The sequence below is a fragment of the Trachypithecus francoisi genome, unplaced genomic scaffold, assembly GCF_009764315.1.
Source record: "Trachypithecus francoisi isolate TF-2019V2 unplaced genomic scaffold, Tfra_2.0 Lachesis_group20, whole genome shotgun sequence".
Lineage (NCBI taxonomy): Eukaryota > Metazoa > Chordata > Mammalia > Primates > Cercopithecidae > Trachypithecus > Trachypithecus francoisi.
Genome location: NW_022681466.1, coordinates 57,164,157 through 57,178,618, shown reverse-complemented (window position 1 = coordinate 57,178,618; position 14,462 = coordinate 57,164,157). Strand labels below are relative to the sequence as shown.

General features: G+C 40.6%; 1 long non-coding RNA gene across 1 annotated transcript; it reads left to right on the top strand.

The window, feature by feature from the left end:
• Positions 1-221: 221 nt before the first annotated feature.
• On the top strand, positions 222-12,628 carry LOC117066517. The gene is made up of 2 exons (XR_004430371.1): positions 222-286; positions 12,571-12,628. It is a non-coding gene; the product is annotated as an uncharacterized LOC117066517 (long non-coding RNA).
• The last annotated feature ends 1,834 nt before the right edge of the window (positions 12,629-14,462 follow it).

The window sequence follows — 14,462 nt, the reverse complement described above, 5'->3', positions numbered from 1 at the left end:
GCATAGAAGGGAACACAGACACTAGGGTCTACTTGAGGGTCGAAGGTGGGAAGAGGGGGAGGAGCAAAAAAAATAATTATTGACTGCACACTTAGTACCTGGGTGATGAAATAGTCTATACAGCAAACTCCCATGACACAAATTTACCTATATAATAAACATTCACATGTACCTCTGAACCTAAAATAAAAGCTAAAAAAAATAAGGAAAGGAAGAAAAGGCCGGGCGCGGTGGCTCAAGCCTGTAATCCCAGCACTTTGGGAGGCCGAGGTGGGCGGATCACGAGGTCAGGAGATCGAGACCATCCTGGCTAACACGGTGAAACCCCGTCTCTACTAAAAATACAAAAACTAGCTGGGCGAGATGGCGGGCGCCTGTAGTCCCAGCTACTGGGGAGGCTGAGGCAGGAGAATGGCGTAAACCCGGGAGGCGGAGCTTGCAGTGAGCTGAGATCCGGCCACTGCACTCCAGCCTGGCCCATAGAGCGAGACACCGCCTCAAAAAAAAAAAAAAAAGAAAGGAAAAAAAGACAAACATACAACATTTAGGAAAATAAAGGAGATACAACAATATAGGAAGAAGAATAAGTTTACGAGTATAGTATATGCATGTACGTGTACACATACACAAAATAGTAAGTACACATATACACTACTTGAAAACCTGATTACTATAAAAGTTTAAACATACAACTTCATTCTTTCAGTGGTAGAAAACTTGAATAAACAAATATATTTGCAAGCATCTGAAAAAAGTTGTTCAATACAACTCTTAAAATATACTGGATCAGATAGATTGCGGTGGAATTTTAACAAACTTTGAAAAACAGATTACATCTCTACTATATAAATTGTGGTGGAGGAGGGTGGGAGAAATCCCATTTTAGGAAGCTAGCATGACTCTGAGACAAAAATCTAGTAAAAAGCACAAAATATGAAAACTAGGTAACCTGCCTAGTTTCCAATATGGCAGGATTATAAAAGCTTGTAGCACAACATTTGATTAAGTAACATAAACTCAAAATATGTGGCTGGGCATGGTGGCTCACACCTATAATCACAGCACTTTGGGAGGCCGAGGTGGGTGGATCCCTTGAGGTCAGGAGTTTGAGACCAGCCTGGCCAACATGGTGAAACTCTGTCTCTACTAAAAATACAAAAATTAGCCGGGCATGCTGGCACAAGCCTGTAATCCCAGCTACTTGGGAGGCTGAGGCAAGAGAATCGCTTGAACCCAGGAGGCAGAGGTGGCAGTGAGCCAAGACTGTGCCATTGCACTCCACCTTGGGTGAAGAAGCGAGACTCCATCTCAAAAAAAAAAAAAAAAATCAAAACATGCATAAGCATACCATAACTATCTATATGAAGGTAATTATGCAAATATTTCCATTTTTAAATAACTTGCAAAAGTTAATCCACTACTGATTAAAATCCAAGAGGTTTTTTGTTATTATCGTCAGAGAGTTTTTTCAAGAGAGTGGGAGGAGGGAAGGGTCATCACTAAAATTCTTAAATTCACCAGAAGAAGAAATACATAGGAGAAATAGATGAGAACTTTAAAAAATATATAAAGAATAATAGCAAAAGGAACATATTCCACCAGAAAGCCACATGTACTTAAAATAATTAAAATCAATGTAACCTCAGTACAGGATTGCACAGACAGGTAAAGAATGAGAATAGAAAATCCAGAATGGCACAAGATCCAAAAACTGAGTAAGTGATACATGAAAATTTTCAGCTCTGCATAGAAAGAACACACGTTTCAGAAATGCTGTTTTAAAACATGATTCGCTGTTTGGAAAAAGATTCTATTCAACCCAGAATTCTAATTTAATTCATTGGTAATCAAAGAAATACAAAGAAAAGCAAGCTATTCTAGTTTCTTTGCTTATTATGTGAGGAAAGATACAAATATTGTGGTTAAAAGGATGGTCCCAGTGGAGTGCAGTGGCACAAACCTGCCCCTGCAGTCGCAAAGACTGGGGAGGCTGAGGTGAGAGGATCTCTTGAACCCAGGAGTTTGAGCCTGGGCAACTTAGTGAGACCTTATCTCAAAAAAAACACAAACAAACAACAAAAAAAAGATGCTCCCTGTGTTGGTGGGATTAAAAATGGGCACAGACTTTCTGCTGTGCCATGTGACCACATTTACCACTGAAACTGACACGATAATTCCACTTGGAAGAATTTATTAAGGAATAGATGACAACGGACAATCTGTAACAACATTGAAGAGCTACAGAAAATACATTTTCCTACTAAAATAAAATATTATGAAATGAACCCAAGAAGAGTGAAAAAGCTGAAACAGAACTTGTACCAGAGAATACACTGGAGAGGTCATCATTGAGCAATTGCTGAAAAAAAAAAAAAAAAGAACCAGCTTCAAATGATTTTACAGCTCAGTTCACTATATCTTTAAGAAACAGATAATGTGCATATGCAAACAATTCCAGAGTGCAGAAAAGAGTGAACTCACCTCAGTGAGTTTTACAGAGATGGGCGAAAATCGAGTCCCTCCAATGGCAGCAAATCTGGATCTCTGTCTCCATCCCAAAGTGGGGGGCTCCCCTCTGTAGTGCAATGTCCCTTGCCCTACCCCAGAGCACAGAGCTTTCTCCCCTCCCAGAGTGCAGCCTTTGGAAAATGAGACTGGAAGGATCCCTTTGATCCCTGGGATTACTAAGTTTTCAAAGGAACCTCCCAGCTCTTGGAACTGAGCTCAAGGCCATGGAGCAAGAATTAAGTGCAAATTTTCTTATCTCATTATCCTGCCAAATTATGTATACATAAATTTCAAAAGAATTTTTCACAAATATTTTCAGAAGTAGCCTTTAGTTTCATGAATTTTTTTATTAATTACAATTTCTTCTTTATCATTGTACATATTGTTTGAAGCTCTGAACAATAAACATGTTCTTTTATAATAAAAACAAAAGCTATCTTCATGATTTAAAAAATGGGATTTTATATTAATAGATCAACTTAGGGAAAAATTGACATCTTTACAATATTAAGCCTTCCTGTATAGGATAATGAGTAGGAATTAAACTCATCTATGTAAAGCCCTATTTAGTGTATCTCGGATACCTTTTGTAGTTTTCTTCACGTAGTTATAGATATTTAATATATTTGGTTGATTTTGTTAATTATAACTTTTTCATTTTAACGTCCAACTGGTTGTTGCTGGTATACAGTAAAAGAATAGAATTCAATGCATTTCTGGAAGACTAGCTCTCTGGAGGGAACCTGACATACTAGTTTTGTAATTGGCATTGATGCCCTTAGTGTCTTGCCTTTGAATATGATGTTTGTGGTTATTTATTTATTTAGATGGAGTGTCGCTCTGTCACCAGGCTGGACTTCAGTAGCATGATCTTGGTTCACTGCAACCTCTGCTTCCCAGGTTCAAGCAATTCCCCTGCCTCAACCTCCCAAATACCTGGGACTACAGGCGCATGCCACCATGCCTGGCTAATTTTTTTTTTTTTTTTTTTTTTGTATTTTAGTAGAGATGAAGTTTCACCACTTTGGCCAGGATGGTCTTGATCTCCCGACCTCGTGATCCACCCACCTCAGCCTTCCAAAGTGCTGGGATTACAAGGGTGAGCCACCACGTCTGGCCTTGATGTTTGTGGTTTATTTCAGAAAGATGTCCTTTTCTTGGTCAGGAAGTATATTGTGGTTGCTAATTATCACTTTTTTTCTAGAAATCCTCCAAAAATATTTTAGTATATGTGAGGAATATCTTTATGGGTTTTTTTTCAAACTGTTAATACATTCATTATTATTAATCTATTTTTAAGACTGAATCATTTCTTGGTTTCTGAAAAAAACTAACAAACAAAAACCCTACCTCTTCAAGGTAGAGTATTCTTTTATCATGCTGATTCTATTGCCAACGTTTGTCTTACGGTTCGGCCTTGGTATTTGTTTAAAAATGACTTTTGTCTGTGGCTTTCTGTTTTTATGGGATACATTTGTCAAGCTTTCTTAGCTATGCCCTGCTAACCTCATAGAATAAATTGCAAAGTTTTCCATATTTTCCATGCTTTTCAATGCCTAAATGGTATAAAAACTGTTTCTAAAAGAACTAATAGCCTTTGAGTCTCAGTATTGTTCCAGCATATTACAATGAATATTGTAGATTAGCTTTATAATCTAACTGAATGAGTGCTTTAAAATACAAAACACTGTTGGACTAGAATACCTCATGGCAAGATGAAACGTAATGATAAATTAAATGAACAGTGAGTTTTGGAAATCATCTGTATGGAATAATCTCCAATAGCTATAAACACATGTACTCAAATGAGCTGGAAAGAAATGTAATAAAAGGTTAACAGAGGTTACTTCTGGAAGACAGAATAGCTGGGGATTTTTATTTCCTCTTTTGAGTTTTCCTACATTACACTCTTTCCATCATTCACATGTGATATTTTTGCAATAAGAAATTAATTAATTAATGACTTGTTAACAATGCTCAGCTCTTCAAAGTAAGAACTGAGGCTCGTTAACATCAGTGATACTTACAAATGCTTCAATGCAACTGAAAGCCAAAGAAGACACACATTAAATGAGGACATGGATTGTGTTCATTTCTCAGAAACTCACATCTATGGCAGGGTGATGAAGGTTTGTCTAGAAAGGTTCAACCATGCCTTTTCTCTCCCATCCACTGATGGTATCCAACAGGAAATTAAAAAGGGATGGGAGGCAAGGGTTGAATGTTTTACAAGCATTGTGGGCAGTCCTCTGGAGAAGAAGAGTCTCCCCAGCTCCATTGAGCGTGGTCACCAGCCAGCAAAGTGCTCCAGCACTTCTAATTAACTTATTTTGCAGAAATTTGGAAGAAAAAGTCAACAATTTTAGAAAGGTGCTGACTCATTATTTTACTACAGCTGTACTGTGATGTTGATCAAATGGTATCAGTCACTCAATGCCGAAGTGAAATAACAGATTTTTCAAAGAGGTATTGAGAGCAGATTTCCTCACCTTGTGATTTAATCTGACCCAGATACCCGCGGTTGGCTTTATTTACAGTTCAGCCACTGTGTCTCTCTTGCTTCTCTTCATGCGTAATGTACGGAGCTTCCCAGTCTCAACCCAGGAACTCTCCAAGACACCACTTCCATCCAAGCCGCCTACTGCAGAGATAGCTCCTGAGATAACGCAGGAGAAAGGGACTGCCCATTCATCTCCTTTAGGTTGTTTCTTTCTGATATCCAAACATCATTAACGCAGTGAAAACTTCAGTCAAACCAGCTGCGTGGCTTCATGTTGACACAGAAGTAAACTCATTTTCCTTAGAGCCAGAGGGGGCCATGTTTGTCCACTTACACACACACACTCCAGCTGTGTCCACCTCTGGCTTCTATGTCAATGGAAAGCATTTGTTCAATTTGCTGCCCTGGTGCTGAGTTATCTTAATGCCTGAAAATGCAGATGAGACTCGCTGGTCTTCCCATAGCACCCCTGGCCTTGCCCTGGCTGTTTTCTCTGTGAAGAATGAATATTCCTGCCTCCTGACTCACTGCTTCCTTTCTTTCTTTCTCTCTCTCTTTTTCCACTGGGAAGTCTGGTAAATTCCTAAACTCGATTCAAGAGTCATTTCCTGTCCAAGGCAGTCCGGAATCTATCCCTAGGTGTTCTGTCCTTTTGTTACTATTTATCTATTTGTACCAGCACATTTGTCCCCAGCAATAGACCATGAGCTCTTGAAAGACTAACAGTGGCAACCAGGGGCCACATTCAGTGCTTTCTATTGCACTAACCACTATGCTAAGCCCTTGATGTTTCTTACACGTATTACAATATTGATGGTTGCTAATATTTTCATCCTTTATGTAACTCTGCAATGCATTCAACTTAAAATATTTATCTAAATTCTTATAGTAGTCTATATTTAGATTCTATCGTTATTCCCATTATATAGATGCATACACTGAGCTTTAAATACATTCATTTCCCCAAAGTCACTGGCTAGTGGGTGGTAAGCAGTAGGCTTCAGAGCATAAGCACTGACTACAACTCAATGCTGGCAGTTGACTTCACAGTCTTAATCATCTTTATAGCCCCAGGACCTAGCAGTCTGCCTAAGACATAGAAGCTATCTAAGATATATTTATGGAAACCATACATGACTCATTTAACAAAACAAGACAAAGACCATGTGGATGAGAAAGCAGAAAAGCTTCAGGAAACTTCAGTTTCAATGATATATTCTGGTGACTTCCGTGACCACCCTCTTACTGGCTTCTGTAGCAGCCCGAAGAGCACTCACCATATCCTGTGCAATCCTGTATTTATTTATCTGCCTGCTCATTAGTTCAACTCTCTGCCTCCCCTACCTGACTATAAAGTCCCTAAGGAGCTTTGTAACCACAGCATCCCTGGTGCCTGGGATGCTTTTCTCTCACTCAATAAAAGCTAAGTGAGGCTGGGCGTGGTGGCTCACACCTGTAGTCCCAACACTCTGGGAGGCGGAGGTGGGCAGATCACCTGAGGTCAGGAGTTCGAGACCAGCCTGGCCAATATGGTGAAACCCCCGTGCCTTCTAAAAATGCCAAAAATCAGTCAGGCATCATGACAGGTGCCTGTAATCCCAGCTACTCAGGAGGCTGAGACAGGAGAATTGCTTGAACACGGGAGGCGGAGATTCAAGCAATTGAACCCAGCTGAGATCGCGCCATTGCACTCCAGCCTGGGCAATAAGAACGAAACTCTGTCTCAAAAACTAAGTGAATGAATGAAGGCATGAATGAAATGCAGCTCCTGCTCACCTCTCCATACAATACTCCATTCAAGTATTTTTGAAATGAATAATGCCAAAAGCTCTCCCCAGTGTTCTGTGACTCAACAACATTCACTCACTAAACATGATCTGTGTGTTTTTTTTTTTCCTTGCTTCTCCCTACTATAGGACAATTAAATGAATATGCACTCTGGTTAGATGCCACAAGTGAGAAATTAACTCTGACTGGTTTTCTCAGGAGTAAAACATTAATTTCACAAAAGAGTAAGCCTCCTGCAAGTTTTGTCCTCCTCAAGGGCCTTGAGTCCTGGAGATCTGGTTTGATTTGACTTTTTGACTTTTGACACTTATTTATCTTCAAGTATCCTGAAGCAATAACCTTTTACAATTTTCTTTTCCTTTCCTACCACCACGATATTGGTTCAGATCTTTGCCTCACATTAAGGCTGTGTAAATAACCTTACCATAAATCAGAGGACTTCAGATAGGAGGGGAATTTGATAGCCGATCAATATCACACCCCTTCTTCTCACCTCTTCTAAGAAAACCACGAAGCCCAGAGCTGTAGAGTGACTTAGATGATGACACCAGAGGGACAAGCAGAACCCAGGCTCCTGGCCTCCTTGGCGTGTCTCCTGTTTCCACACCCTGCCTTTCATTTCGAGGCTCAATCTCTCATCTCTTAAGGCCACTTCATAGTCTGTCTCTTTTCTATGTTAATAAGCAGAACTAAGCTTGCTCAAGAATGTAGGAAATTGCACATTTATAAGACATCAGATTGATTGTGAGCTGTGCAAAGCAAAACAATTACATTTCCTATAAATCTGTTTCCACTCAATCCCGGCCAGGCCAAGCAAGTAGCTCACATTTTGTGGCCATTTCCACCACCCTGTGGTGGCAGCTTGGTACTGCACGCATGGCATGAAACAGCCCCCAGCAAGCAGCAGGCTGCGACTGGCTTGAAGATATTTATGCAAGTGGATTTTGACCCACGTTTTTTCCTGTGTCCATGAATGGAATCATATCGGCCTAACTTGAGCATTATTGTTGCTGAGATATAAGGAGATTGCAGAGGAAGTGGAAGAGGGAAATCCCCCTAAAATTCATGACTCTTATTTCATGAGGATCATAAAAGGCCCTTGAGAACCATCCTAAGAACCTGCTCATTATAAATCATGCTCTTTAGAAACTACTTTGGAATCTCTACATCCCTACACCTGTCTCTGAGCTCCACATGTGGAATCTCCCCAGACCCCGTGACCTTCATACACATTTCCCCATTTCCCAGAGCCAGATTTTTATCATACAACCAGAATCCTGATTCTCAGTTGGATTAAAAACAGAACAAAAAGACTTAAAAAAAAAAAAAAAACCCATATTGGTTCATAGTCTCAGAGGTAACACAGTGATATACACAGGCCTATATGGTTGTTTTTAGTGGCTCTGGTATTATCCAGAATTTCACGAAATTTAATTTATAGATATTGTAGAAAGATAGAAGATGAAAACATACCTTACATGAAGGTCACCCCCTTTCAAGTTGTGAACTGATTATTACGATATATGAGTATATGTCATAGAGCATCTATGAATAGATTTAAAAGTCTCCCCCAAATCACACCAGTTCATCTACATTTACTGATATACACAAGGCTCATTAGGAATGGTCTATGGTTCATGAGAACGGGTACAAGAACTCATCAGTGAGGACGGCTTCTTCCAAAAGAATCAAGAGTGGCTGAAAAAGTAAGACCATTTGTTATTTCAAACAAGGGCTCCAGAAGCAGGATGTTTCGAAAGTTAGCTCAGCACTGTCATTAAGAACCCAAGCTCGCCGGGCGCGGTGGCTCAAGCCTGTAATCCCAGCACTTTGGGAGGCCGAGACGGGCGGATCACGAGGTCAGGAGATCGAGACCATCCTGGATAACACGGTGAAACCCCGTCTCTACTAAAAAATACAAAAAACTAGCCGGGCGAGGTGGCGGGCGCCTGTAGTCCCAGCTGCTCGGGAGGCTGAGGCAGGAGAATGGCGTGAACCCGGGAGGCGGAGCTTGCAGTGAGCTGAGATCCGGCCACTGCACTCCAGCCTGGGTGACAGAGCAAGACTCCCTCTCAAAAAAAAAGAACCCAAGCTCTTTTTCTTTTTCTACCTCAGCCCCCATACTCAGCATATTAGCTTGACACTCATGGTCACTTGTAGACACAGCAAGGCCCTGCTGAAAAGAGGGACATTTGCACCTCTGTGTCTCTCTTATTAGAAGAGAATACCTTTCCCAAAAACTTCCAGCAGACTCATCCTGGGTTACCATTGGCCAGGATTGGTCACATGCTCTGTCTTAGCTGCAAGGGAAGTTGGAAAAGTACTCCACCGGTATCCCTGTTGCAGGAGGTGGGTTCTGCCTATGAATAGGGGGGTGGGTTGTTAAATGACTGTTTGGTAGACCACTAATTACACTAGCAATAAGTGTTACCTTTATGTAGCCCAACCAAATAGTTACAGATTGTCTCTTTTCTTTTTATTCTCAAGTGATCAGTATTGCAATTTGAACTCTTTCCCCATAAGCATCATCTTACTCCCTATTGCATGGAATACTTTTCTCTCTCTAAACACACACATGGGTATACACACATACACATACACAGTGCATATAGGAACATATATATACATACACATACATATACACTTACACACATATACACATGCATACCCACATACATATACCCACATACACACATACATGTACATACATATATATATATACACCCATATACATACATACCCAGACACACACATACGTATACACATACGCACAGACATACACAGTACACACATATATGTATACATATACACATATAGGTATATACATGCACATATACACACACACATGGCTTCACTACATTCATTCAGCCAGCAAATACATATTATGTCTATTAGGAGCCAGACACATTGCTAGATGCTGAGGATAGAACAGTAAATCGGGTGGGCATGGTTTCCACCCTCACAGAACTTATGTCCGGGAAGGAGAGATACCCAGGGCATAGGTAATGGCAAGTTGTGATGGAGCGATGAGGAGTAAGAGGGACGGGGGGTGGCATGTAGAGTACTGAAAGGCCAGGTGAGCAGCCGGGGTCCCTCTGTCTCTTCCCATCACCCCTCCTTGACCTGAGACAGGGCACACTGTCTTCTGTTGCAATAGTTCCCCCAAACAGGCAACCTCCTAGCAGCAGCCAACACCTCTTTTCCCTTGGGATCTGAGGGAACAAGCGCTCACTTGTTGCACCCAACGCCCCTTCAACCACAGATAGCATACGAGGAACACATGAGGTTGAGCTTTCAGAATAGCTGTACGCACTGACAAGGAATGATTTTAGGAGCAAGGGTAAGAAGGCCTTTTGCCCAAAGCATACCTTCGCTGAAGCTTGCAGCCTGCTGAAATTGTTCAGATCAAGCCATAGCTTTTCATTACTTAAAGAGAAATAAAAGAATTCAAGACTCTGGGGTCTGAACAAGATCCTTTTAAGATGACCTCCAGATAATCTTGCACCTGGGGGACTGGACCAGAGAAAGGCTGTAGGGATGGAAAGGAGCAGCCTGGAGCCATCAGACAAGAAGAGTGCTTAGCTGGAGACAGGGAGATTTGAGAGGGAGTTTTCCAAAACAGAAATGTTAAAATCTTAGCCATCAGCAGAACCAACTCCACCATCAATAGGTAAGGTTTCATAGAAGGAAGAGTTCAGTTCTAAGCCCACAGGGCTGAAGCCAAAAACATCAGCCCAGAACCAAGGGAAGGGAACAGAGCTGAGAGTACATGAATTTCATATTTAAACTGGATACTTATCCACAGCAAAATACCAGAAATCCAGATGCTGGGAATCACTAAGCGCATAAATTGCCGATTGTTGTCTTGGTTTCACTGAGATTTTACATTGGGTAAGTTATTTAATTTCTCTGACTCTCAGTTTTTTCTTTAAAATGGGGCCATGGACATTCACCTAGTGAGATCCCTCAGCCCCTACTCAGTTATGCGTACACAGTGAATGAAGCCGTTACGGGCATGCAGGTTGTGGGGTTGTTGGACGTTGTAGCCACTGCTTTGAGAAATACTAGTTTTCCAGACCGAGGAAAAGCTTATCTATGTATCTACAGCTCTGGAGCTTTTGGCTAATGCTTCTGGGTTCAAAAATCTCTTAGCTCTGTCTCCGCTTAAGGATAACTCTCCTGGGATTCTTTGTAATTCCATGAGGTTGCTTGCCTCACACTTGTCAGCATCCTTGCTACCTCAATGAGCAGTTTCTTCTGTGAAAAAGAAATGAGGTTTTCAAATTCACCTGAACATGAAAAGGGGCAGCCCAGACCCCCAGGGAATTGCCTAATTGGCAGCTCAGCCCCTACCCCCAAGTCCCCACAGGCCTGCAGCCCATCTGCTCCTCAAGCAACTTCAGCCCCTGGACTTCTTCCCAGGTCCTAAACTACTTAAAAACACCTTAGACAGAATGTTTCTTTTGAAACAGATTTTCATCCATTTCTCCTCCACACTCCCCCATGAAAGGGCTCCCTAGTTTTGACTGGTTTTTTTTTATGATGAATAAATTCTATCGTGTGTGTGTGTGTTTTTAATGAATGAATTCTATCGTGTGTGTGTGTGTGTGTGTGTGTGTGTAATGTATAATGTATTAACACAGAGGGATCTCCCTAGTTTTCTCATAAATGAATTATATAATGTAGTTTATATAACTGGAAAATGTATAATTATACAATATATGTAGTTATATTTAGCTAGATGCCTCCTCACAAGAATGAGAGCTCTTTGAGGACAAAGATGTGTTTTCTCCATCTCTCTGTTTCTATAGCTAAGTTTTAAAATACATGCAAATTAAATGAAGGAACCTGTCACAAACTTGCTGTGAAAATGAATATCTATTATACATTTTTTAAAAGGACATTTAAATAGTTTTTAAAGTCATAAAGCCATCAGTTTTCTATAACAAATCAGGAAAGAAATTCTAATTTTCAAGTTATTTCTAGCAGATCACAAAGTTCAGACCCATGAAGAAAAAGATGAATAAATGTGAACACAGAAAAGTCTTTAAATATTCCTATTATCAGAAAAACGACATTAGAAACAAAATCAAAGGCAAACAACAAACTGAACAAAAACAAGAGCAACACACAGGAGGGCCAGATGGTAATTCCCTTCATTTGCAAAGCATTTATACAAATCAATATAACAAGGTGAACAAGCAAATGGAATAATAAGCATGGGACGCAGGAGCTTACAGAGAAGAAGAAATACAGTGGCCAATAATGATCTTAAATTGATCTAACTCATTCCTAATTAGTGAGTTGAAAAGAAACGACATACAATTTTCAGCATTCACATTGGCGTTTTAAAGTTTTGCTAATACCCCATGTGAATTAGACTGTGATAAAAGAAGGACTCTCATATGTATACCTGCACAAGTTCCAGAGGGAAATGCAGCTGTTTCAATCCGTGTTTAAAATGCACGTACCCTTTGGTCCAGAATCTTACTGGTAGAAATAGTCCTTATGGATATGGTTTTTTAATACCATCAAATATAAAATATACAAAAGATTCTTCTTGCAAGCATTGTTTGTAAGCAATGAAAGGCTTAATGGTTTGCTATTTTGTAGCTTATGTTGAGCTAATGAGTTTCATAAAATTAAACCAAATTGTAGGAATGTTCTGTGCTGGAAAACTTGGTAACTGGCACATTGGTTCATCACAAAAGTAACAGTTTCTTACTTAAGAGATAGCTATATATTGGGAGTCCAAGGTGTGTAGATCACCTGAGGTCAGGAGTTCAAGACCAGCCTAACCAACATGGTGAAACCCCGTCTCTACTAAAAATACCAAAAACAAAAAATTAGCCCGGCATAGTGGCATGTGCCTGTAGTCTCAGCTACTCAGGAGGCTCAGGCAGGAGAATCTCTTGAACCCAGGAGGCAGAGGTTGCAGTGAGCCAAGATTGTGCCATTGTACTCCAGCCTGGATGACAAGAGCAAGACTCCATGTCAAAAAGAAGCAGAAGCAGAAGCAGAAGCAGAAGAAGAAGAAGAAGCAGAAGCAGAAGCAGAAGCAGAAGCAGAAGCAGAAGCAGAAGCAGAAGAAGAAGAAGAAGAAGAAGAAGAAGAAGAAGAAGAAGAAGAAGAAAGAAATAGCTATATAGATGAGAAAGTGGTAATCACCATAAAAAGTGAAAACTACTAAAATTCTGAAAAATCTACCTTCACCACTGCCCTTTATCAATTACAAGCTCTTTATTTTAGCCACAGATGACTCTGCACCCTTCCAGGAACACTCCAGCACTTTCATTTCATAAACTCACCCATTTGTTCTTGCAGTTCCCCTGTTCAAATACCCTTCCTCCCTCTGCCTATCATCCTCCAGTTCGTCTGCTAATTGAAATCCAACTTTGTTCTTCAAAGAACAACTCATATGCCACCTCTTTCTTGGGGATCAAGCCTTCACAGTATTTGACAGGCAGTTCTCTATGAGACTCATTTAATTCTGCCTCAGACTACAGTTAATTGACTGGCAGTGGTTGACAGCACTGTCCATGTCTTCTGGAATACTCGGTAGGATCCGGCACAGTTCTGCACAGAGTGGACACTCAGTAAATGAAAAATCACTGTGCTTCTCCCTGAACACAGAAAAGGAGTAAAAGAAATAAAAATGGGTAGATTGGTACAACTGGTTTGGTGGCAGAAGCAAGGATAATAATGCCTGTCAAAACCAGCAACTCGGCCCTTTTGCGGGAATGGGGGAAGCCCTGATTTGTAACATTTACTGATGTCCTTGGTGTAAATACTCCCCACGTCATGGCAGATTTCAGATTACCGACATGTAGACACAGAAGTCAGAGTTGGGAAGAGATGCATGCAATTGGCTCTCTTGAACCAAGTGGATCCAGTGCAGCAGTGTTCTGGTGCCCGGGTTGAAAGTTAAAACAGTTATTTGCATAGTGCAACACATGTTCATACCAATGAATCTTAACTTTCAATCAAATAACAAGGTAAGTTTATTGATATACATTTTACATCTTCTTATTTTGGGGAATTCAGGACACACTACCCGCAAAATATGGCACCTTGACATCTTGAATATTTTCAGATAAAGAAACTCGAGAAAACCGCACAAGTAGGAAGGTCACTCTGACCTTCACGCTGTCTTTCTCCCCTGAAGCAGGTCATAAAACCTCCAGAGGATTTTCTGACTTTCCCCAGAAGCAGGTCAAAAGACCCTCATGTGAGAGGCACCCTCCCTATAGCTAGAGGACAGGAGCGTCCTTCTCTCTGAAGACACGAAAACAGAGAGAAGAATCTACACAAGTGGGTCTTGGTAAGTTCCTGCCAGTTTATTACACTTAGCTCACTCCCCTTTGTCCACAACCCTCCACTCTTCATCAAACCTACTATAAAAAATACTCACGTTCAACTGTTTCTTTGAGTTTTCAGTTACTTATGAAGGCACCTGAGTGATATAAAATTTATATTAAATAATGTGTATGCTTTTCTCTTAGCAAACTGTCTTTTGTTAGGGGCCTGAGCTAATGAGTTTAGCATGGTAGAAAGAAAAGATATTTTCCTCCCCTACACTATATAATTTAAGCAACGTATTTTTGTCAGATCTTTCTCTTCACTCAGTGTCTAACTTCTTCCCATTTCTAGAACTGCTCTGAAACTC